Raw genomic sequence first — 26,904 nt, forward strand, 5'->3', positions numbered from 1 at the left:
TGAGGAGCAGGCCGTTTACTCTGGGCACCTCTGGGCACCTTTCATCCAAGCTACTCAATACTGCCCCTGCAGCCATAAGAAGTTAATGCATTTATTTATTAAGATCTTTGTCGCCGTAGTCTAGGACCGGAAGAAACAGAGGAGAGGAAACATGGGAACAAATGCGCTCAAATGACACGTTCCTTCTCCACTGGTGCGTCATCAGGCAAATTACATTGACCTGGATGAGTTCAGAAGGTGAGGTGTTAGGAGGTCAACATCAGGAGACTTCTCAAAAGGGAGGTGGTGGTGACCTTCTCCCTCTTCTGTGGGAGAGAGACCGAGAGAAAGAGGCAGGGGTGGTGTCCTTCTCCCTCTCCTGTGGGAGAGAGAGACCGAGAGAAAGAGGCAGGGGAGGTGTATGATTTCAGAAAACATAGCAGGCATCGTCTGAGCTCTCAGCAATTGGACATCTATCTTCATCTGAGTTCTCATCTTCATCAGTCGTCAAAAATTCCCCCTTCTCCCAGAATCAGCTTGTGGTAGCTGTTCCTGCTGTTTACTTGGTTTTGTGCCCACTGCCTAAAAGTCACATATAAAGCAGTACATTATTTACAATTCCATTACACAAAATAGTGTGGAGGGTATTTGTAAAGCAAGACAAAATGTTCGGTCCAAAAATAGTATAAACCTCAACTTCCTCTGATCTTGCAGCTGTATGGACAGTGCCTCCAGGGATAGTACTGATCTTTGTAGGCTCCCCTAGAGCCTCCTCTCCTGCACCAGGACCTTCTCGTCCTCCTGCAGTCTGTTCACCATCAGTCTGTCGAAGATTATTTTTTATTTTTTTTGTAAATCAAAAAGGCAATGTAACCTTTATTTAACTAGGCAACGAAGTTAAGAACAAATTCTTATTTACAATGACGGCCTACACCGGCAAAGCTGGGCCAGTTGTGCACCACCCTATGGGACTCCCAATCATGGCCAGTTGTGATACAACTGGACTTGAACCAGGGTGTCTGTAGCGACACATCTAGCACTGAGATGCAGTGCCTTCAACCGTTGCTCCACTCTGGAGCCCCCCACATAGCACTGAGATGCAGTGTCTTAGACCCCTGCTCCACTCTGGAGACCCCATATAGCACTGAGATACAATGTCTTAGACTCCTGCTCCACTCTGGAGCCCCCCACATAGCACAGAGATGCAGTGTCTTAGACCCCTGCTCCACTCTGGAGCCCCCCATATAGCACTGAGATGCAGTGTCTTAGACCCCTGCTCCACTCTGGAGCCCCCCATATAGCACTGAGATGCAGTGTCTTAGACCCCTGCTCCACTCTGGAGCCCCCCATATAGCACTGAGATGCAGTGTCTTAGACCCCTGCTCCACTCAGGAGCCCCCCACATAGCACTGAGATGCAGTGTCTTAGACCCCTGCTCCACTCAGGAGCCCCCCACATAGCACTGAGATGCAGTGTCTTAGACCCCTGCTCCACTCTGGAGCCCCCCCACATAGCACTGAGATGCAGTGTCTTAGACCCCTGCTCCACTCTGGAGACCCCATATAGCACTGAGATGCAATGTCTTAGACCCCTGCTCCACTCTGGAGCCCCCCACATAGCACTGAGATGCAGTGTCTTAGACCCCTGCTCCACTCTGGAGCCCCCATATAGCACTGAGATGCAGTGTCTTAGACCCCTGCTCCACTCTGGAGACTCCCACATAGCACTGAGATGCAGTGTCTTAGACCCCTGCTCCACTCTGGAGCCCCCATATAGCACTGAGATGCAGTGTCTTAGACCCCTGCTCCACTCTGGAGCCCCCCACATAGCACTGAGATGCAGTGTCTTAGACCCCTGCTCCACTCAGGAGCCCCCCACATAGCACTGAGATGCAGTGTCTTAGACCCCTGCTCCAGTCTGGAGCCCCCAACATAGCACTGAGATGCAGTGTCTTAGACCCCTGCTCCACTCAGGAGCCCCCCACATAGCACTGAGATGCAGTGTCTTAGACCCCTGCTCCACTCTGGAGCCCCCCCACAGAGCACTGAGATGCAGTGTCTTAGACCCCTGCTCCACTCTGGAGACCCCATATAGCACTGAGATGCAATGTCTTAGACCCCTGCTCCACTCTGGAGCCCCCCACATAGCACTGAGATGCAGTGTCTTAGACCCCTGCTCCACTCTGGAGCCCCCATATAGCACTGAGATGCAGTGTCTTAGACCCCTGCTCCACTCTGGAGACTCCCACATAGCACTGAGATGCAGTGTCTTAGACCCCTGATCCACTCAGGAGCCCCCCACATAGCACTGAGATGCAGTGTCTTAGACCCCTGCTCCACTCTGGAGCCCCCCACATAGCACTGAGATGCAGTGTCTTAGACCCCTGCTCCACTCAGGAGCCCCCCACATAGCACTGAGATGCAGTGTCTTAGACCCCTGCTCCACTCTGGAACCCCCCACATAGCACTGAGATGCAGTGTCTTAGACCCCTGCTCCACTCTGTAGCCCCCCATATAGCACTGAGATGCAGTGTCTTAGACCCCTGCTCCACTCTGGAGCCCCCCACATAGCACTGAGATGCAGTGTCTTAGACCCCTGCTCCACTCTGGAACCCCCCACATAGCACTGAGATGCAGTGTCTTAGACCCCTGCTCCACTCTGTAGCCCCCCATATAGCACTGAGATGCAGTGTCTTAGACCCCTGCTCCACTCTGGAGCCCCCATATAGCACTGAGATGCAGTGTCTTAGACCCCTGCTCCACTCTGGAGCCCCCCCACATAGCACTGAGATGCAGTGTCTTAGACCCCTGCTCCACTCTGGAGCCCCCCCACATAGCACTGAGATGCAGTGTCTTAGGCCCCTGCTCCACTCAGGAGCCCCCCACATAGCACTGAGATGCAGTGTCTTAGACCCCTGCTCCACTCTGGAACCCCCCACATAGCACTGAGATGCAGTGTCTTAGACCCCTGCTCCACTCTGTAGCCCCCCATATAGCACTGAGATGCAGTGTCTTAGGCCCCTGCTCCACTCTGGAGACCCCCACATAGCACTGAGATGCAGTGTCTTAGACCCCTGATCCACTCAGGAGCCCCCCATATAGCACTGAGATGCAGTGTCTTAGGCCCCTGCTCCACTCTGGAGCCCCCCACATAGCACTGAGATGCAGTGTCTTAGGCCCCTGCTCCACTCTGGAGCCCCCCATATAGCACTGAGATGCAGTGTCTTAGGCCCCTGCTCCACTCTGGAGCCCCCACATAGCACTGAGATGCAGTGTCTTAGACCCCTGCGCCACTCTGGAGCCCCCCACATAGCACTGAGATGCAGTGTCTTAGACCCCTGCTCCACTCTGTAGCCCCCCATATAGCACTGAGATGCAGTGTCTTAGACCCCTGCTCCACTCGGGAGCCCAGATGGCTGTTGCCTGTGAGATCTAAACTCACAGAGGTATATAACAGAACAACAGCAATCATTGTATCCTATGCTGAAGGTAAACATTCAATCACAATAGATACCTTCTGCAATCATGTTTCTTACTGGTGCCAAGTCTCTCCCATGGCCACACAAAGTTGTCAATATTGAGCAGCTCCTCCACTGTTGGGAGCCTAAACTCTGTCTGCTGCTGGTGAAGTTGAACGATGGCAGCTGTCAAGGCTGCTTGTTCTCATCCAGTTCTCGTAATCTGATGCCTCCTCTTGTTGTCGTCTGAATAAAAAGGGTGATTAGACGGACTGTGGATTCAGATATATTACATGACTATTAGTTATAGAGTTACTATAGAGGCACAAACAGAGTACAAAGCAATCAACTGGTTTCTAAATCATTTGTTGTCATGCTGTAACAATATACAAGGCATGCAGAGATGTGGCTCACAAGATACTGTTTATGGTCACGCCATTTCTCATTTAATGAAATGTTTTGCATTAGATCAATTAAAAACATAGGTCATGGATACATTTGATTATAAACATGGTCTGATGTGTATGAATAATGCATTTTCTTTCACAAATCAGTTTTACTGCTGGATGAATATTGCTCATGTTGTTGTTGGGGCTCTACCTGTCAAACGGTAGAGGAAGTGTTTCCTCCGACACTAAGGTAAAGACCTGTCTGACTATCCTGTCTAATGGAAGAGGTATTGTTCCCTTCCACACTGAGGTAAAGACCTGTCTGACTATCCTGTCTAATGGGAGAGGTATTGTTCCTTCTGCTTCACACTGAGGTAAATACCTGTCTGACTATCCTGTCTAATGGGAGAGGTAATTGTTTCCTCTGACACTGAGGTAAAGACCTGTCTGACTATCCTGTCTAATGGGAGAGGTATTGTTCCCTCTGCTTCACACTGAGGTAAAGACCTGTCTGACTATCCTGTCTAATGGAAGAGGTATTGTTCCCTCCCACACTGAGGTAAAGACCTGTCTGACTATCCTGTCTAATGGGAGAGGTATTGTTCCCTCCCACACTGAGGTAAAGACCTGTCTGACTATCCTGTCTAATGGGAGAGGTAATTGTTTCCTCTGACACTGAGGTAAAGACCTGTCTGACTATCCTGTCTAATGGGAGAGGTATTGTTCCTTCTGCTTCACACTGAGGTAAATACCTGTCTGACTATCCTGTCTAATGGGAGAGGTAATTGTTTCCTCTGACACTGAGGTAAAGACCTGTCTGACTATCCTGTCTAATGGGAGAGGTATTGTTCCCTCTGCTTCACACTGAGGTAAAGACCTGTCTGACTATCCTGTCTAATGGAAGAGGTATTGTTCCCTCCCACACTGAGGTAAAGACCTGTCTGACTATCCCGTCTAATGGGAGAGGTATTGTTCCCTCCCACACTGAGGTAAAGACCTGTCTGACTATCCTGTCTAATGGGAGAGGTAATTGTTTCCTCTGACACTGAGGTAAAGACCTGTCTGACTATCCTGTCTAATGGGAGAGGTATTGTTCCTTCTGCTTCACACTGAGGTAAATACCTGTCTGACTATCCTGTCTAATGGGAGAGGCAATTGTTTCCTCTGACACTGAGGTAAAGACCTGTCTGACTATCCTGTCTAATGGGAGAGGTATTGTTCCCTCTGCTTCACACTGAGGTAAAGACCTGTCTGACTATCCTGTCTAATGGAAGAGGTATTGTTCTCTCTGCTTCACACTGAGGTAAAGACCTGTCTGACTATCCTGTCTAATGGGAGAGGTATTGTTCCCTCTGCTTCACACTGAGGTAAAGACCTGTCTGACTATCCTGTCTAATGGGAGAGGTATTGTTCCTTCTGCTTCACACTGAGGTAAATACCTGTCTGACTCTCCTGTCTAATGGGAGAGGTAATTGTTTCCTCTGACACTGAGGTAAAGACCTGTCTGACTATCCTGTCTAATGGGAGAGGTATTGTTCCTTCTGCTTCACACTGAGGTAAATACCTGTCTGACTATCCTGTCTAATGGGAGAGGTAATTGTTTCCTCTGACACTGAGGTAAAGACCTGTCTGACTATCCTGTCTAATGGGAGAGGTATTGTTCCCTCTGCTTCACACTGAGGTAAATACCTGTCTTACTATCCTGTCTAATGGGAGAGGTATTGTTCCCTCTGCTTCACACTGAGGTAAAGACCTGTATGACTATCCTGTCTAATGGGAGAGGTATTGTTCCCTCTGCTTCACACTGAGGTAAAGACCTGTCTGACTATCCTGTCTAATGGGAGAGGTATTGTTCCCTCTGCTTCACACTGAGGTAAAGTTCTGTCCTGTCTGAATATCCTATCCTGTTACTTCATCCCAGTCTCCTCGTCTGAGTCTATTCCATGGAAACATGTTGCTGAATATGAATATTTCTAGGCAAGGAGGCAAAGGGTAACAGTCTAGTTTCAGTTCCTGATAAGGAAGTGGAACCAGGACAATGAGGGATGTGGAACTCAACTCCAGATAAGGTCAAAAGTCGAAAGAGAGAAGACACTGCTGGGAGGGGGGCCACAGGGGCCCACCCTGAAAACCATCTGTAATTTCTTACTTAACTTTTTAAGTTTTTCTTAAAATTGCATTGTTGGTTAAGGTCTTGTAAGTAAGCATTTCACTGTAAGGTGAAATACACCTGTCGTATTCAGCGCATGTGACATAACATTTGGTTTGATTTGACTACAGTCCTGTCCCATACACACACACACACTTCCACACCCATGAGGGCCCTAGATTTAGACAGGCCATGACTATAGCAGTGAGAGGAACCTATTGTGTTTCCGCCTAGCAACAGAGACGGGGTGTTTATCTTAGACATGCAAGGTGTCAACTCCTTCTAGTCAGAAGGTATGCTTGTGGGTAGAATAAACTTGGCTTGAGCTTCTTTGGTTGTCCGTTTGAGTTTTTGCTCTATTTGTTCAAAACCTAACATAATGTACCTTCAGGCCACTGCAGCACCTCAGCAACCCACTCCTGAAGCACAGTGTCATCGATGTCCAACTCTGCTTTGCTTCAAGGAGGCTGGTCTCCTCCTCCTTCAGTCTTCTGACGTTCTGAAAATATACAATTTAAGATAAGGAACAACATAGGTGAAAGTTCTCATTTTTTACTTTAATGTATACAGTCATCTTGATGTTTTCCTGCATCAATGTGACTAATAAAGTCAGAGAAACCTGAGCCAGGATTTCAGAAAAAAAGATCAGACATGTAGAATTAGATAAACAAGAATAAAACAGTAGATACAGGTAGGTAAAAATAAAAAAAATATTATGAAAATAAATCCCTTCACTTATCTCTTTGCCAACATGCAATCCATGTTGGTGAACTTCCTCTTATTCCAGCCCACTGCCAGTGGTGTGATAATGTCTGTCCGCACTGTTGGAAAAACATCTTCAGTCAGCTATTCTAATACTGTACTACTGTGTGCCTGACCAATCAACATAAAGACAGTCATGTGAGATAAAGTCAATGATGTTATTGTTTTTTTTTTTTACCTAACATTATTGTAGCATCATCAGTTACACCCAAAAAGGAAATGTCCTTCACTGTCAGCTTATTAAGGGAATTATGTTGTAATCCTCAATCTTCTTCAGGATTAGTTATGTTATCATAATGCACAGCCTTGGACATGCACTTTGTCGTGACAGCAGCTCTGGATATAAAACTATTCACCTGATGGACATCTCCCCCGGTTGTGGTGCCGGCACCAGGCTGATTGCTGTCATAATGACATAATGAACAAATTCAACAACAAAAAAAGAATGTATTACTTCTACTATTTAAAAGAGCATTACAATATCCTTTCTGCATAGCACAAAAACAGTCAAGAAGGAAAACAATTACTTCACAAGACCATTCATGTGCCTTGGCATGTATAGGCATACCATCTCTCCCCTGTACATGTTGAGGGCCCTGAGAAGCAAGCCGTGTGGGCGAACTGCTATCTCAAGATCCTCCTCATCTACTTTGGTAGATGGATTTCCTGACGTGTCTTTGGCCGCTATCCGCTCTGACGCTGCACACACACTTCTTTTGCCTGGCTTCTACAACATCACAGTGAAGTGCAGAGATTCACTTTTTTTTATTTATAAAGAAACAACTTCTAACCTGGGTTACATTAATCTCTGTAATAAAAACTGAGAAAAATTGCGTGATTGGTCTATATACAGTGCCTTGCGAAAGTATTCGGCCCCCTTGAACTTTGCGACTTTTTGCCACATTTCAGGCTTCAAACATAAAGATATAAAACAGTATTTTTTTGTGAAGAATCAACAACAAGTGGGACACAATCATGAAGTGGAACGACATTTATTGGATATTTCAAACTTTTTTAACAAATCAAAAACTGAAAAATTGGGCGTGCAAAATTATTCAGCCCCCTTAAGTTAATACTTTGTAGCGCCAACTTTTGCTGTGATTACAGCTGTAAGTCGCTTGGGGTATGTCTCTATTAGTTTTGCACATCAAGAGACTGAATTTTTTTCCCATTCCTCCTTGCAAAACAGCTCGAGCTCAGTGAGGTTGGATGGAGAGCATTTGTGAACAGCAGTTTTCAGTTCTTTCCACAGATTCTCGATTGGATTCAGGTCTGGACTTTGACTTGGCCATTCTAACACCTGGATATGTTTATTTTTGAACCATACCATTGTAGATTTTGCTTTATGTTTTGGATCATTGTCTTGTTGGAAGACAAATCTCCGTCCCAGTCTCAGGTCTTTTGCAGACTCCATCAGGTTTTCTTCCAGAATGGTCCTGTATTTGGCTCCATCCATCTTCCCATCAATTTTAACCATCTTCCCTGTCCCTGCTGAAGAAAAGCAGGCCCAAACCATGATGCTGCCACCACCATGTTTGACAGTGGGGATGGTGTGTTCAGCTGTGTTGCTTTTACGCCAAACATAACGTTTTGCATTGTTGCAAATCCGGCTTTAAACTTCTTCACAACAGTATCTCGGTGTGGCCTGTTGTGTTCCTTGTTCTTCATGATGCTCTCTGCGCTTTTAACGGACCTCTGAGACTATCACAGTGCAGGTGCATTTATACGAAGACTTGATTACACACAGGTGGATTGTATTTATCATCATTAGTCATTTAGGTCAACATTGGATCATTCAGAGATCCTCACTGAACGTCTGGAGAGAGTTTGCTGCACTGAAAGTAAAGGGGCTGAATAATTTTGCACGCCCAATTTTTCAGTTTTTGATTTGTTAAAAAAGTTTGAAATATCCAATAAATGTCGTTCCACTTCATGATTGTGTCCCACTTGTTGTTGATTCTTCACAAAAAAATACAGTTTTATATCTTTATGTTTGAAGCCTGAAATGTGGCAAAAGGTCGCAAAGTTCAAGGGGGCCGAATACTTTCGCAAGGCACTGTATGGACATGTTTGACGAAGGATGACATCATAATTTTTCACCAGGAAGACACTGTCATAGAAGCCCGACTCAACACCACACAGAGTCAGACAGCAAGATTACATCACAGAATTATACATTCAACCAGACCGCCAAGGTGTGGCAAGCAGACTAGAGAGGTGGGTTATTGGTTCAAATCCCAGACATCTGACAGTGCTGCTCCATCCTCTGTGTGTGTCTGAGTGTGTCTCGGAGAGATTTGGATAAAGCAAAAAAGGACAAATCAATGTCCCGCAATTTTTCTTCATGGAAAATTCACCTTCTAGTTGACAATTAATCTTCTTCTAAAAAGAAGCCCAACTGTAATATAACATCACAGACATATACTTCATAACAAAAAGACCAGCATGAAGGTATAATTATACCCTGAACAAAACATCAACACATGAGGTAGTACAAACCCTGAGGCTTTCCGGAAGTGGTATTGATTGCAATTCTCATCCAACTGATACAGCATGCATCTCCTGTGAGCAGGCAGGACAATGGAGGAGAACGCTTCCACAAAGAGAGTCTATTTCAAACAGCCCATACGTTCACCCGTGGAATGCCTTCTGGAATGTGTCGCCACATATCTTTCCACTCTAATAACATACAACACATACAGAGGTTCAAGTAAGGGACAGTTATTATATTAGGGACAAATATTAACCACTAATCAATTAAAATTATAATTTGATTAGTATATACACACTTACCCTGCCAAAGTGCTTTGTTCTTCCGTCAAGCATTCCCACAAATGACGGGAGCATCCTGGGGCCAACACCTTCATGACTTCAAAGGACTTGAAGAGCTCCAGGTTACATTCAATCAGACAGAGGATTAGGTTACAGCCAATCAGACAGAGGATTAGGTTACAGCCAATAAGACAGAGGATTAGGTTACATTCAATTAGACAGAGGATTAGGTTACATTCAATCAGACAGAGGATTAGGTTACAGCCAATCAGACAGAGGATTAGGTTACAGCCAATAAGACAGAGGATTAGGTTACATTCAATTAGACAGAGGATTAGGTTACATTCAATCAGACAGATGATTAGGTTACATTCAATCAGACAGAGGATTAGGTTACAGCCAATCAGACAGAGGATTAGGTTACATTCAGTCAGACAGAGGATTAGGTTACAGCCAATCAGACAGAGGATTAGGTTACATTCAGTCAGACAGAGGATTAGGTTACATTCAATCAGACAGAGGATTAGGTTACAGCCAATCAGACAGAGGATTAGGTTACAGCCAATCAGACAGAGGATTAGGTTACATTCAATCAGACAGCGGATTAGGTTACAGCCAATCAGACAGAGGATTAGGTTACAGCCAATCAGACAGAGGATTAGGTTACATTCAATCAGACAGAGGATTAGGTTACATTCAATCAGACAGAGGATTAGGTTACAGCCAATCAGACAGAGGATTAGGTTACAGCCAATCAGACAGAGGATTAGGTTACATTCAATAAGACAGAGGATTAGGTTACATTCAATCAGACAGAGGATTAGGTTACAGCCAATCAGACAGAGGATTAGGTTACATTCAATCAGACAGAGGATTAGGTTACAGCCAATCAGACAGAGGATTAGGTTACATTCAATCAGACAGATGATTAGGTTACATTCAATCAGACAGAGAATTAGGTTACAGCCAATCAGACAGAGGATTAGGTTACATTCAATCAGACAGAGGATTAGGTTACATTCAATCAGACAGAGGATTAGGTTACATTCAATCAGACAGAGGATTAGGTTACAGCCAATCAGACAGAGGATTAGGTTACAGCCAATCAGACAGAGGATTAGGTTACATTCAATCAGACAGAGGATTAGGTTACATTCAATCAGACAGAGGATTAGGTTACAGCCAATCAGACAGAGGATTAGGTTACAGCCAATCAGACAGAGGATTAGGTTACAGCCAATCAGACAGAGGATTAGGTTACATTCAATTAGACAGAGGATTAGGTTACATTCAATCAGACAGATGATTAGGTTACATTCAATCAGACAGAGAATTAGGTTACAGCCAATCAGACAGAGGATTAGGTTACATTCAATCAGACAGAGGATTAGGTTACATTCAATCAGACAGAGGATTAGGTTACATTCAATCAGACAGAGGATTAGGTTACAGCCAATCAGACAGAGGATTAGGTTACAGCCAATCTGACAGAGGATTAGGTTACAGCCAATCAGACCGAGGATTAGGTTACAGCCAATCAGACAGAGGATTAGGTTACATTCAATCAGACAGAGGATTAGGTTACAGCCAATCAGACAGAGGATTAGGTTACAGCCAATCAGACAGAGGATTAGGTTACAGCCAATCAGACAGAGGATTAGGTTACATTCAATCAGACAGAGGATTAGGTTACAGCCAATCAGACAGAGGATTAGGTTACAGCCAATCAGACAGAGGATTAGGTTACATTCAATTAGACAGAGGATTAGGTTACATTCAATCAGACAGATGATTAGGTTACATTCAATCAGACAGAGAATTAGGTTACAGCCAATCAGACAGAGGATTAGGTTACATTCAATCAGACAGAGGATTAGGTTACATTCAATCAGACAGAGGATTAGGTTACATTCAATCAGACAGAGGATTAGGTTACAGCCAATCAGACAGAGGATTAGGTTACAGCCAATCAGACAGAGGATTAGGTTACATTCAATCAGACAGAGGATTAGGTTACATTCAATCAGACAGAGGATTAGGTTACATTCAATCAGACAGATGATTAGGTTACATTCAATCAGACAGAGAATTAGGTTACAGCCAATCAGACAGAGGATTAGGTTACATTCAATCAGACAGAGGATTAGGTTACATTCAATCAGACAGAGGATTAGGTTACATTCAATCAGACAGAGGATTAGGTTACAGCCAATCAGACAGAGGATTAGGTTACAGCCAATCAGACAGAGGATTAGGTTACAGCCAATCAGACAGAGGATTAGGTTACAGCCAATCAGACAGAGGATTAGGTTACATTCAATCAGACAGAGGATTAGGTTACATTCAATCAGACAGAGGATTAGGTTACATTCAATCAGACAGAGGATTAGGTTACATTCAATCAGACAGAGGATTAGGTTACATTCAATCAGACAGAGGATTAGGTTACAGCCAATCAGGATTAGGTTACATTCAATCAGACAGAGGATTAGGTTACATTCAGTCAGACAGAGGATTAGGTTACATTCAGTCAGACAGAGGATTAGGGTACAGCCAGTCAGACAGAGGATTAGGTTACAGCCAATCAGACAGAGGATTAGGTTACAGCCAATCAGACAGAGGATTAGGTTACATTCAATCAGACAGAGGATTAGGTTACATTCAATCAGACAGAGGATTAGGTTACATTCAATCAGACAGAGGATTAGGTTACAGACAATCAGACAGAGGATTAGGTTACATTCAATCAGACAGAGGATTAGGTTACAGCCAATCAGACAGAGGATTAGGTTACAGCCAATCAGACAGAGGATTAGGTTACAGCCAATCAGACAGAGGATTAGGTTACATTCAATCAGACAGAGGATTAGGTTACAGCCAATCAGACAGAGGATTAGGTTACAGCCAATCAGACAGAGGATTAGGTTACATTCAATCAGACAGAGGATTAGGTTACATTCAATCAGACAGAGGATTAGGTTACAGCCAATCAGACAGAAAATTAGGTTACAGCCAATCAGACAGAGGATTAGGTTACATTCAATCAGACAGAGGATTAGGTTACAGCCAATCAGACAGAGGATTAGGTTACAGCCAATCAGACAGAGGATTAGGTTACAGCCAATCAGACAGAGGATTAGGTTACATTCAATCAGACAGAGGATTAGGTTACAGCCAATCAGACAGAGGATTAGGTTACAGCCAATCAGACAGAGGATTAGGTTACAGCCAATCAGACAGAGGATTAGGTTACATTCAATTAGACAGAGGATTAGGTTACATTCAATCAGACAGATGATTAGGTTACATTCAATCAGACAGAGAATTAGGTTACAGCCAATCAGACAGAGGATTAGGTTACATTCAATCAGACAGAGGATTAGGTTACATTCAATCAGACAGAGGATTAGGTTACATTCAATCAGACAGAGGATTAGGTTACAGCCAATCAGACAGAGGATTAGGTTACAGCCAATCAGACAGAGGATTAGGTTACAGCCAATCAGACAGAGGATTAGGTTACATTCAATTAGACAGAGGATTAGGTTACATTCAATCAGACAGATGATTAGGTTACATTCAATCAGACAGAGAATTAGGTTACAGCCAATCAGACAGAGGATTAGGTTACATTCAATCAGACAGAGGATTAGGTTACATTCAATCAGACAGAGGATTAGGTTACATTCAATCAGACAGAGGATTAGGTTACAGCCAATCAGACAGAGGATTAGGTTACAGCCAATCAGACAGAGGATTAGGTTACAGCCAATCAGACAGAGGATTAGGTTACAGCCAACCAGACAGAGGATTAGGTTACATTCAATCAGACAGAGGATTAGGTTACATTCAATCAGACAGAGGATTAGGTTACATTCAATCAGACAGAGGATTAGGTTACATTCAATCAGACAGAGGATTAGGTTACATTCAATCAGACAGAGGATTAGGTTACAGCCAATCAGGATTAGGTTACATTCAATCAGACAGAGGATTAGGTTACATTCAGTCAGACAGAGGATTAGGTTACATTCAGTCAGACAGAGGATTAGGGTACAGCCAGTCAGACAGAGGATTAGGTTACATTCAATCAGACAGAGGATTAGGTTACATTCAATCAGACAGAGGATTAGGTTACATTCAATCAGACAGAGGATTAGGTTACAGCCAATCAGACAGAGGATTAGGTTACATTCAATCAGACAGAGGATTAGGTTACAGCCAATCAGACAGAGGATTAGGTTACAGCCAATCAGACAGAGGATTAGGTTACATTCAATCAGACAGAGGATTAGGTTACATTCAATCAGACAGAGGATTAGGTTACAGCCAATCAGACAGAGGATTAGGTTACAGCCAATCAGACAGAGGATTAGGTTACATTCAATCAGACAGAGGATTAGGTTACATTCAATCAGACAGAGGCTTAGGTTACAGTCAATCAGACAGAGGCTTAGGTTACAGTCAATCAGACAGAGGATTAGGTTACAGCCAATCAGACAGAGGATTAGGTTACAGCCCATCAGACAGAGGATTAGGTTACATTCAATCAGACAGAGGATTAGGTTACAGCCAATCAGACAGAGGATTAGGTTACAGCCAATCAGACAGAGGATTAGGTTACATTCAATCAGACAGAGGATTAGGTTACATTCAATCAGACAGAGGATTAGGTTACAGCCAATCAGACAGAGGATTAGGTTACAGCCAATCAGACAGAGGATTAGGTTACATTCAATCAGACAGAGGATTAGGTTACATTCAATCAGACAGAGGATTAGGTTACAGTCAATCAGACAGAGGATTAGGTTACAGCCAATCAGACAGAGGATTAGGATACAGCCCATCAGACAGAGGATTAGGTTACATTCAATCAGACAGAGGATTAGGTTACATTCAATCAGGATTAGGTTACATTCATGCCCCAGGGTCATGCTCTGAAACCCTGTTCAGGGTCAGATGCCCCAGGGTCAAGCTCTGAAACTCTGTATAGGGTCAGATGCCCCAGGGTCAAGCTCTGAAACCCTGTTTTAGGGTCAGATGCCCCAGGGTCAAGCTCTGAAACCCTGTTTAGGGTCAGATGCCCCAGGGTCAAGCTCTGAAACCCTGTTTTAGGGTCAGATGCCGTTCAAGCTCTGAAACCCTGTTTAGGGTCAGATGCCCCAGGGTAGAGCTCTGAAACCCTGTTTTAGGGTCAGATGCCCCAGGGTAGAGCTCTCAAACCCTGTTTTAGGGTCAGATGCCCCAGGGTAGAGCTCTGAAACCCTGTTTTAGGGTCAGATGCCCCAGGGTAGAGCTCTGAAACCCTGTTTTAGGGTCAGATGCCCCAGGGTAGAGCTCTCAAACCCTGTTTTAGGGTCAGATGCCCCAGGGTAGAGCTCTGAAACCCTGTTTTAGGGTCAGATGCCCCAGGGTCAAGCTCTGAAACCCTGTTTTAGGGTCAGATGCCCCAGGGTAGAGCTCTGAAACCCTGTTTTATGGTCAGATGCCCCAGGGTCGAGCTCTGAAACCCTGTTTTAGGGTCAGATGCCCCAGGGTAGAGCTCTGAATCCCTGTTTTAGGGTCAGATGCCCCAGGGTCAAGCTCCGTTTAAGGCGGTACTCACCCCCCACTAACTGCTATATGGTCACCTGTTCCGGTAAGGTCCATGTCCTCCGCTGTGACTGTTGATTACAATAATATACAATTAACATGAGGCAGCCAGGACTGGCATTGTATGGTAATTATGGTTACATTTTACATGCGTAAACAAACACACCACTAAAGTAGGTACATAGCACTTACCATGGCTTGAGGCCTTCTTTGACCATTTATGTCCAGGATTTTGGTGAATTATGTTGCATCTGTTGTCCCTCTCTATCCATTGGACAGGGGCAAGGCTAGTGGCAGGAGCAGGTGACTGTCACTTTGCAGCTCGCTCCTTCTGATCATAAAGGATTTATTCAAATCAAAAATAGTATGGGAATCCGTCTGTGAATAAAATTACAACACAACAAAATTGTGGTATGTACCCACAATTCAACTGTCCTGAAAATATACTGGGGAAATGGGAAGAAATATCACTTACATCTATCTACATGTTGAAATTGTAATGCTGTGCGATAACTTTCTGGAAGAGCCTCCTCAAATGCCACCCGTGCCGCATCCAGCTCTTTGCTCAAGCTCATTTCCCTTGAATATTAATTTGAAATATTATTGTATGTTAACGTAGAAAAAAAGTACCCAAAATGTGTGATCATATACTGTGAGACACAATCAAATATATATAGTAGAGTCACACATAATACAAGTAAACTGGTTGACATTGTGGATTTTCATTATCGTGGTTATATTGTTCAAAAACAAAAGGCAAAGCCTCCACGCTGAACACTCAAATGTTTGTTATTAATCTGCTTTAATTCATTAACCTCAGGTCTGAACTGCTGCTATTATTATCTCTGAACTAGATGTGTATTCATGTTTACACAATTGGTAACTTACAGCAAAAAGAGAATTACAGTTTACATTTGAAAATGTGCAGACACCTACAGTGGCAAAAAAAAGGATGTGAACCCTCTGGAAATACGTGGACTTCTGCTTAAGTTGTGTAATGCCTGGGGTGTAGTGGAGGAAGAAGTCAGACGCAGGGTTCAGAGAATTCAGAGTAGCGATACTTCTTTATTCACCACACAGGTGAACACAACGCCACTCAAACAAATGCCCCAAAACACAGGGGAACTAAACAGTCCTGAATAACACACGTACACGAACAACCGTGACTTACAGGCGAGTATAAAAACAATCCCGCACACCCAGCAGGCGGGCAGGCTGGATAATAAAGCCCAACTAATTAACCTAACTAAACACAGGTGTAACTAATAAACAGACAAGGAGGGGGAGAAAAAGATCAGTGGCAGCTAGTAGGCCGGTGACGACCGCCGAGCGCCAACCGAACAGGAAGGGGAGCCACCTTCGGTAGGAGTCGTGACAAGTTGGTCATAAAATGTTATCTGATCATCATCTAGATCACAACAATAGACCAACACAGTCTGCTTAAACTAATAAAACACAAACAATTATACGATTTCATGTCTTTATTGAACATTGTGTAAACATTCACAGTGCAGGTTGGAAAAAGTATGTGAACCCTTGGATTTAATAACTGGTTGACCCTCCTTTGGCAGCAATAACCTCAACCAAACGTTTTCTGTAGTTGCGGATCAGACCTGAACAACGTTCAGGAAGAATTTTGGACCCTTCCTCTTTACAGAACTGTTTCTGTTCAGCAATATTCTTGTGATTTCTGGTGTAAACTTCTCTCTTGAGGTCATGCCACAGCATCTCAATCGGGTGGAGGTCAGGACTCTGACTGGGCCACTCAAGAAGGCGTATTTTCTTCTGTGGAAGCCATTCTGTTGTTGATTTACTTCTGTGTTTTGGGTCGTTGTCCTGTTGCATCACCCAACTTCTGTTGAGCTTCAATTGGCAGACAGATAGCCTAACAGTATCCTGCAAAATGTCTTGATGAACTTGGCAATTCATTTTTCTGTCGATAATACTGTAGCAAGCTGTCCAAGCCCTGAGGCAGCAAAGCAGCCCCAAACCAAGATGCTCTCTCCACCATACTTTACAGTTGAGATGAGGTTTTGATGTTGGAGTGATGTGCCTTTTTTTCTCAACACATCGTGTTGTGTGTTCCTTCCAAACACACGTCTGAGCCGTTGAATTGCGACTCCACTTTGTCTCTACTGACATCTGGCTTGTTTAATTGCCTTGCGGAGGGAATAACTACACTGTTTGTATTCGGCCATATTCCCAGTCATCATGCCATGATTAAATACGGTGGCTTTCAGTTTTGCGCGAATCCCGCCATCTAGGATAGATTTTAATAGTCACATAGTGTACTACTTTAGACCAGGGCCCATAGTATACTACTTTAGACCAGGGCCCATAGTGTACTACTTTAGACCAGGGCCTATAGTGAACTACTTTAGACCAGGGCCCATAGTGCACTACTTTAAACAAGGGCCCACAGCTCTGGGAGGAAACATTTCACTTTCACTTCTCAAACTTTTCAGGTCTCAGGAAAGTTTATCACATGAACATAGTTCACTGAATGACATAATACACACGGACATAGTTCACTGAATGACATACTACACATGGACATAGTTCACTGAATGGGGGGTGACTGAGGGTCCTCCTGCTGTTCACGACACAACAGCACACTTCGTTTCACTACCAGATCCACTTCCTGTGGATTAACGCTTGTTTGGCCAAGGATTGAAACTGAACAGGCGTACAGCATATGAAAACTGCTTCAGTGTTTGTGACTTCTCAATAAAGAAATTGCAACGGGATCAATGCATTTTATTGTATCAATTAAATCTTTAATTGCATTGTCCCATGTATATGCATGTATAGATGGTCAATCAACATACCATATTATCAGTTTATTAAGTGAACCACTATATATTTATCTTTTATGATGAAATGGTAACATTTACTTTTTATCTCTAAAGCTTTCCATTATCCAAATATATTCCATATAGTTTGGATTGTACATGAGGTCTTCCTGCAACCGTTCCACAGTGTAGACAGGACCATGTGATATGATGTTTTCCCCTGCACACATTTGGATGAGCGGACGAATCCTTATTTCCAGTCCGTCATGAATCTATCAACAACAGCCAGACTAGATCCCCTCCCTCACCCTTGTCCTCCCTCTTCCTCCCCTGTCCCCTAAGTCACCATCCAAGATGCGGAATCACCCTCATTCACACTCCTATCAGAGCCAGAAATCACTGATTCATGTGATGGACACATCAGTAGGAAAAGTGGAAATATGATGAATGCAATTTAAGCTTCATACATGGAATGTAAACAATGGATAGACCAACAGCATTAAGAAATGCAATTTCCTATCGGCAATCAAATCCACGTCCACTCAGGATGACACCACATCCATGTCCTCTCAGGATGGCACCACATCCACGTCCTCTCAGGATGACACCACATCCACATCCTCTCAGGATGACACCACATCCACGTCCTCTCAGGTTGACACCACACCCACGTCCTCTCAGGATGACACCACATCCACGTCCTCTCAGGATGACACCACATCCACGTCCTCTCAGGATGACACCACATCCACGTCCTCTCAGGATGACACCACATCCACATCCACTCAGGATGACACCACATCCATGTCCTCTCAGGATGGCACCACATCCACGTCCTCTCAGGATGACACCACATCCACATCCTCTCAGGATGACACCACACCCACGTCCCCTCAGGTTGACACCACACCCACGTCCTCTCAGGATGACACCACATCCACGTCCTCTCAGGATGATACCACATCCACATCCTCTCAGGATGACACCACACCCACGTCCCCTCAGGATGACACCACACCCACGTCCTCTCAGGATGACACCACACCCACGTCCTCTCAGGATGACACCACATCCACGTCCTCCCAGGATGATACCACACCCACGTCCTCCTAGGTTGACACCACATCCATGTGCTCCTAGGATGACCCCCGATTCCCTATGCAGGCAACTACTTTAGACCAGGGCCAATAGGGACGCAGCCTAAAATGCAAAACAGGGGAGTTGAGTTTTGTCATCCTGAGAGGACTGGATGTGGATGTGATGTCATCCTAAAACTCCCCTGTTTTGCATCTTAGGCTGCGTCCCTATTGGCCCTGGTCTAAAGTAGTTGCCTGCATAGGGAATCGGGGGCCATTTGGGTCTCAAGCCTAAGAGTCTCACTCCGCAGGCAGGACCATCAAACACTACCAGAACCACTGGTCATCTACATGGGTAGGTGAGACCAGAGAAATTACATTTCAGGGGTGAACAGTAAGGGGGTCTCTGGTCTCATCCGGGAGGAGCTAACACAGTTCTTTTGGTCTCAGGTGGGAGGTGCTAAAACACGTATTCTGGTCTCATGTGGGAGGAGCTAACAAGTCTTCTGGCCTCGGGTGGGAGGAGCTAACACGTTTTCTGGTCTCATGTGGGAGGAGCTAATTTACACAACATGCCTTCCACTTTGAAGATGCAAAATATGTTTTATTGTGAAACAAACAAGAAATAAGAGAAGGAAAACAGCAAACTTGAGCGTGCATAACTATTCACCCCCCCAAAGTCAACACTTTGAAGAGCCACCTTTTGCAGCAATTACAGCTGCAAGTCTCTTGGAGTATAAGCTTGGCACATCTAGCCACTGGGATTTTTGCCCATTCTTCAAGTCAAAACTGCTCCAGCTCCTTCAAGTTGGATGGGTTCCACTGGTATACAGCAATCTTTAAGCAATCTTTAAGTCATACCACAGATTCTCAATTGGATTGAGGTCTGGGCGTTGACTAGGCCATTCCAAGACATTTAAATGTTTCCCCTTGAACCACAAAACCACAGTTTTGCTTTTGCAGTATGCTTAGGGTCGTTGTCTTGCTAGAAGTTGAACCTCCGTCCCAGTCTCAAATCTCTGGAAGACTGAAACAGGTTTCCATCAAGAATTTCCCTGTATTTAGCGACATCCATCATCCCTTCAATTCTGACCAGTTTCCCAGTCGCTGCTGATGAAAAACATACCCACAGCATGATGCTGCCACCACCATGCTTCACTGTAGGAATGGTGTCCTCTGTGTGATGGGAGTTGTTGGGTTTGCGCCCGACATAGCGTTGTCCTTGTTGGACAAAAAGCTACATTTTAGTCTCACCTGACCAGAGTACCTTCTTCCAACTGTTTGGGGAGTCTCCCACATGCCTTTTGGCAAACACCAAACGTGTTTTCTTATTTTCTTCTTTAATTAAGCAATGGCATTTTTTCGGGCCACTCTTCCGTAAAGCCCAGCTCTGTGGAGTGTATGGCTTAAAGTGGTCCTATGGACAGATATTCCAATCTTCGCTGTGGAGCTTTGCAGCTCCTTCAGGGTTATCTTTGGTCTTTTTGTTGCCTCTCTGATTAATGCCATCCTTGCCTGGTCTGTGAGTTTTGGTGGGCGGCCCTCTCTTGTCAGGTTTGTTGTGGTGCCATATTCTTTAATTTTTTTTTAAATAGTGGATTTAATTGTGCTCCATCGGATGTTCAGATATTTTTTTATAACTCAACCCTGATCTGTACTTCTCCACAGCTTCGTCCTTGACCTGTTTGGAGAGCTACTTGGTCTTCACAGTTCCTCTTGCTAAGTGGTGTTGCAAACTCTGGGGCCTTTCAGAACAGGTGTATACTGTATATACTGAGATCATGTGGCAGGTGGACTTTATTTAACTAGTTACGTGACTTCTGAAGGTAATTGGTTGCACCAGATCTTATTTAGGGACTTCATAGCAAAGGGAGTGAATATATACAGTGGGGAGAACAAGTATTTGATACACCACCGATTTTGCAAGTTTTCCTACTTACAAAGCATGTAGAGGTCTGTACTTTTTATCATAGGTACACCTTAACTGTGAGAGACGGAATCTAAAACAAAAATCTAGAAAATCACATTGTATGATTTTTAAGTAATTAATTTACATTTTGTTTTATGACATAAGTATTTGATCACCTACCAACCAGTAAGAATTCCGGCTCTCACAGACCTGTTAGTTTTTCTTTAAGAAGCCCTCCTGTTCTCCACTCATTACCTGTATTAACTGTCCACACACTCAATCAAACAGACTCCAACCTTTATTGTTTATTTCACTTTTGTATATTATCTACCTCACTTGCTTTGGCAATGTTAACACATGTTTTCCATGCCAATAAAGCCCCTTGAATTGAATAGAGAGAGAGAGAGAGAGAGAGAGAGAGAACGAGAGAGAGAGAGAGAGAGAGAGAGAGAGAGAGAGAGAGAGAGAGAGAGAGAGAGAGAAAGAGAGAGAGAGAGAGAGAGAGAGAGAGAGAGAGAGAGAGAGGACTCTTCTTTCTCTGGCCCACTGCTCTCTGAAGGGCACTAAGAGATTAAACGTGACACTGCACAGCCAGAGTCAGCCCATCTGGGAGTTAGGGGGATCATGATCAGCCCTCTCCTCAGCTCTCCTCCTAGGAAGCATCCCAAATGGCACCCTATTCCCTTCATAATGAGGTACTTTTGACCAGGTAGTGCACTATAAAGGGAATAGGGTGCCATTTGGGATGTTGCCCTAGATGCCTCCAGGTAAGCCTGTATTCAAACAATCTGATAGAGCGAACCTGTGGCACATATAGGAAAATCAGATTGAAAATACATTGAATGTCAGAGCTCTTTTCCCTTCTGAAAACAGGATGTTAGACTTTCCGAAGTGGTGAGAGGTAGAGGGAGGGAGGGAGGGAGGGAGGGAGGGAGGGAGGGAGGGAGGGAGGGAGGAGAAAGGCAGAGAAGGAGAGAGGGGGGCTTTAGTCTGAGAGTGATTTCATTTTGTCGACATTCATAACTCAGGGGGTTTGATTATTCACGTGGTCCATCACTTGTCTGCCCCAGTCAGGTGTGTATGCCAGGATTCCTCTTGTTACAATATGGATTCTCCTCCAACTAAGGGAGCGTTTTACAATTGCACCATTATTTTAGGTTTATATTACTGTATGTACATGCATTTATATTTATGGCCATCCAGAAAATCAATCTAGGGTTTTCAGAACTCCTACTATCTCAGAACAGCTTGAGACTTCAGCCTTGGTCCAAAGAAGAGTGAATCATTTAGATAGCCACTGCAAGAACTTGGAGCAGATTGCTCATCTAAAGAAATGTTTGATCGTCCTTTATTCTTAATTCTGGTCCAAGGATATAATTTGTGTTAGAGAGTGAACGGTATGAAGTATCTCACTGTATGATGTACTATGCTAAATAATACCAGTATGAAGTATCTCACTGTATGATGTACTATGCTAAATAATACCAGTATGAAGAATCTCACTGTATGATGTACTATGCTAAATAATACCAGTATGAAGTATCTCACTGTATGATGTACTATGCTAAATAATACCAGTATGAAGAATCTCACTGTATGATGTACAATCTTAAGCATCTTGCTCATCACAAGTAGAAAGTTGAAATATCTCACTGTATGATGTACAATACTAAATAATACCAGTATGAAATATCTTACTGTATGATGTACTATGCTAAATAATACCAGTATGAAATATCTTACTGTATGATGTACAATACTAAATAATACCAGTATGAAATATCTTACTGTATGATGTACTATGCTAAATAATACCAGTATGAAATATCTTACTGTATGATGTACAATACTAAATAATACCAGTATGAAGTATCTCACTGTATGATGTACAATACTAAATAATACCAGTATGAAATATCTTACTGTATGATGTACTATGCTAAATAATACCAGTATGAAGTATCTCACTGTATGATGTACAATACTAAATAATACCAGTATGAAGTATCTCACTGTATGATGTACAATACTAAATAATACCAGTATGAAATATCTCACTGTATCATGTACAATACTAAATAATACCAGTATGAAATATCTCACTGTATGACGTACAATACTAAATAATAACACAAACAGAAAAAAAGGTTTCAGTGAATCTTTGTTTTCATTTCAACAACTTTCTACTTGTGATGTGCAAGATGCTTAAGATTGATGTAGAAAGATCCACTGGGGCTGATTTACTTTATCCTTTCATGCTGCAGCTTTCTGCTCCCCTGACTGTGGAGTCATTGTCACACATTTTAATCTGACGATAGTCTCAGGTGCTATCCCCAGGGTTTGGAAGGTGGCCCCTCTTGTCACTCCCTGGTCTTAATATTTTGTGTTTTCTTTATTATTTTGGTCAGGCCAGGATGTGACATGGGTTGATTATGTGGTGTGTTTTGTCTTGGGGTTTTTGTAGGTATTGGGATTGTGGCTTAGGGCGGTTGTCTAAAAAAGTCTATGGTTGCCTGAAGTGTTTCTCAATCAGAGGCAGGTGTTTATCGTTGTCTCTGATTGGGAACCATATTTAGGCAGCCATATTCTTTGAGTGTTTCGTGGGTGATTGTTCCTGTCTCAGTGTTTGTTTTGCACCAGATAAGGCCGTTTAGGTTTTCACTTTACGTTTATTGTTTTGTATTGTTCATGTTTTCATCTTTATTAAAGATGTATACAAATAACCACGCTGCATTTTGGTCCGCCTCTCCTTCGACGGAAGAAAACTGTAACACCTCTCCACAAAGGTGGTGACCTCAGGTGCTATCCCCAGTGTTTGGAAGGTGGCCCCTCTCCACAAATGTGGTGACCTCAGGTGCTATCCCCAGTGTTTGGAAGGTGGCCCCTCTCCACAAAGGTGGTGACCTCAGGTGCTATCCCCTGGGTTTGGAAGGCGGCCCCTCTCCACAAAGGTGGTGACCTCAGGTGCTATCCCCTGGGTTTGGAAGGCGGCCCCTCTCCACAAAGGTGGTGAACCCTATTTCGAAATTGTCTTGATCCTTCCTGGCTATGAGACGTATACTAAGTATTCACCAATCTTGTTTCAGGACGAGTCATAACCCCATGTCTGCTACAAGCTTGGTGTTAAATTATGTGGTAAAGGGTATGGATGGGAGGAAGCAGAGTACTGCCCTGTTTAATGACATATCCAAGGCCTTCAATACTGTTGTCGTGTCTTTGGCTATGCCGGATTAAGTGATATGACATGCTATTCTATAAAATAATTTCTCCGTAATTAATATCACCTGATTGAGCTCATCATGTAAATGTAATTAACTAGAGAGTCGGGCACCACAAAATAATATTCATAGAGCTGTTATCTTCCAAATAAACTCTTGAAGACTTAGTAATATTTCACATCAATAGCAGTCAATATTAATCGTCATCTTAATTCAGTCTCATCTGAAAGTTGTACATTCTTAGTTATCTGCACAAACCCTGGCTCACAAGTTGAATCAGCAATGCAAAATTGGGTTTTATTATTTATTTACTAAATACCTAACTAATCACACAGAATTACATACACATAATTAAATCATCACTTGATTACAAATTACGTCATAAAGGAAAACGTCCCTAGAGGGCGGAACAGATATGACAACTTGTTACACAAAAGAAAAGGGGCTGGGTTTGAGTGAAGGAGCGGGAAGACTGAGGAACAAAGGGAAGAAGCTGTGCTATCGTAAATACAGTATCTTATGCATTCTAAATTACCGCCCATTTGGAAAAGGAAAATGCAATAAATATTTACTCTGCGCTTCTGAAGGTTGGTGGTAGATGGAAGGCCGTGTTGCCCAACCGAGTCTCTGGTTGTCAATTGGATACGTTGTAGTAACGTCGTTGGTGTCACGCCCTGGTCTTAGTATTTTGTGTTTTCTTTATTAATTTGGTCAGGCCAGGGTGTGACATGGGTTTTGTGTGTGTGGTGTGTTTTGTCTTGGGGTTTTTGTTAGGTATTGGGTTTGTATTATAGTAGGGGTTTCTAGCATAGTCTATGGCTGTCTGGAGTGGTTCTCAATCAGAGGCAGGTGTTTATCGTTGTCTCTGATTGGGAACCATATTTAGGCAGCCGTATTCTTTGAGTGTTTCGTGGTTGATTGTTCCTGTCTCTGTGTTTGTTGTTCACCAGATAGGCTGTTTAGGTTTTCTCACGGTTGTTGTTTTTTGTTAGTTTATTCATGTCTAGTTTTCTTCATTAAAAACCATGAATAACCACAGCGCTGCATTTTGGTCCGACTCTCCTTCACCAAAAGAAAACCGTTACAGTTGGACTATAGACGGAATACTCTGTCTGTTCCTTCCTAACCCTCGTTTGCAGCTGCTGTTGCTAACTCAACGGCTAGGAGGTATCAATTCTGTAGTGAATAAGAGTTCAAAGTTCATACCATTCGCAACCAAATCTCACGCTGATGTTGGCTTCGTTCTGTATTATCTGAACCATTCTGAGAAATAGGACCGTCATCCTCACATCTTCAGACAGGAGGTTACATTGTCGTCAAGCGCTTATATAGGAAGGGAGTGGAGTGCGTGTTTGAAAAGTTTTATAGCCCATGTCCCTTCACAGGGGCGGGCCAATGATTGAGCAGAGCCCTATCTTATGAAAACCAAAATCTCACATTTTAGAAGCTAAAATCACATTTCATCCCATCACGAATAATTTCATATTCAAATATTTAAATTGAACAACAATTCCACGTGAATCCGATAACTCTGATGTGTAGACTTTCCACTGTAGAGTTTATGTAATCTTATCATTGATGAGAATGTCTCAGATGACAACCGAACTGACATCATATTCATTAAGTACCACCGCATATGTTCCATTGGTCGGATTACCAGAATATAGTTAATTTCCCCCCACCTTCTGATGTTCCTAGAATCTCTATGTTAACCAAGGGTTTGCAAATGTAACATCAGTAGGGTAGAGAGAGGAAAAAAGGGGGAAGAAGTATTTATGACTGTCATAAACCAACCCCCCAGGCCAACGTCATGACACTGTGGACCACTCTTTATTGATTCAAAGATTTGTCTGCAATCGGTATGGTTCAGGGGTCATGTAATTGGTGAGAATATAATTTGACCGACGGTGTTTTCTGGTGCAGTTAAAGGGGATGGAAACCCTTCAGGAAGTAAAGCTAAACAAAGAGATGTATTCAATCCACTAATACTAAACATGTGCATTTAACATAAAATCATCTCTATATTTAGGATTTTGAGTTTTTGCACGGAGAGTGAATATAAGAGAGTGAGGTTAGATGCTGACAACGAAAAAATGGCAGAACAAGTAGTAATTCAAACGTGAACTGTATAGCGCCAGGCTGTAGGAATTGGCTCAAAAAAAACATTGGAAAGCTACCATCGGCTACCCAAGGACCCACAACTTTTGAAGAAGTATCTCCATGTCCTGAAGAGGATGGACATGCTAGCTCGAGCTAGCAGGATCTGCAGCCATTACTCCACCCACGGAGGAAGACTTCGCAATAAAAATACACTTTCGATGAAGCAACCGGGAGTTTCCGAAGGGAAAGGAGTCATAGTCCTACGTTGAACCCTATGCTTGCACCTCCATTTTACATTTCGAGGGTTATGGTGTTACAGACCGACCATCATCAACATCACTGACTTCTGAGTCAAGCCAAAGCTGGACTGAACAGAGGAGGCGATGCGAGACAATGGAGCCTGAGGTAACGTTAACCATGAGTCATGACTGTTGTTGACTTGGCTAGCCTTAGACACTGGACAACTTTGTTGCAACTCTAATTAAAGGTAACTAGCTAATTGCACCTGAAGTGTTTTGTGTAACACCCCCCAGTAACTAACATTAGCAAGCAACTCAACTGCAACTAAAATTGCAACACAGTTTCTCCGTGTAGCCCTGTTATTTGGTAGGTAGCTTCCACCTCAGAGAGTCAAGAAATGCATTTTGCTGACAGATTTGTTTTCTGAATGTTTTCTAGACTGAAGTTGGCGTAGCTAATGCTTGCCGAA

The 26,904-nt window shown here is 43.5% G+C and overlaps 1 long non-coding RNA gene across 1 annotated transcript; it reads right to left on the reverse strand.

Moving 5' to 3' along the window:
• Nucleotides 1–670: 670 nt before the first annotated feature.
• LOC149971331 (uncharacterized) lies at nucleotides 671–6,734 on the reverse strand. Its single transcript, XR_016492535.1, has 3 exons — nucleotides 6,360–6,734; nucleotides 3,493–3,682; nucleotides 671–802 (listed from the first exon to the last, which is right to left on the reverse strand). It is a non-coding gene; the product is annotated as an uncharacterized LOC149971331 (long non-coding RNA).
• Between the last annotated feature and the right edge of the window lie 20,170 nt (nucleotides 6,735–26,904).

This window comes from Oncorhynchus mykiss, chromosome 27, assembly GCF_057628025.1.
Source record: "Oncorhynchus mykiss isolate SJ-2025 chromosome 27, ASM5762802v1, whole genome shotgun sequence".
NCBI classification, from domain to species: Eukaryota; Metazoa; Chordata; class Actinopteri; order Salmoniformes; family Salmonidae; genus Oncorhynchus; species Oncorhynchus mykiss.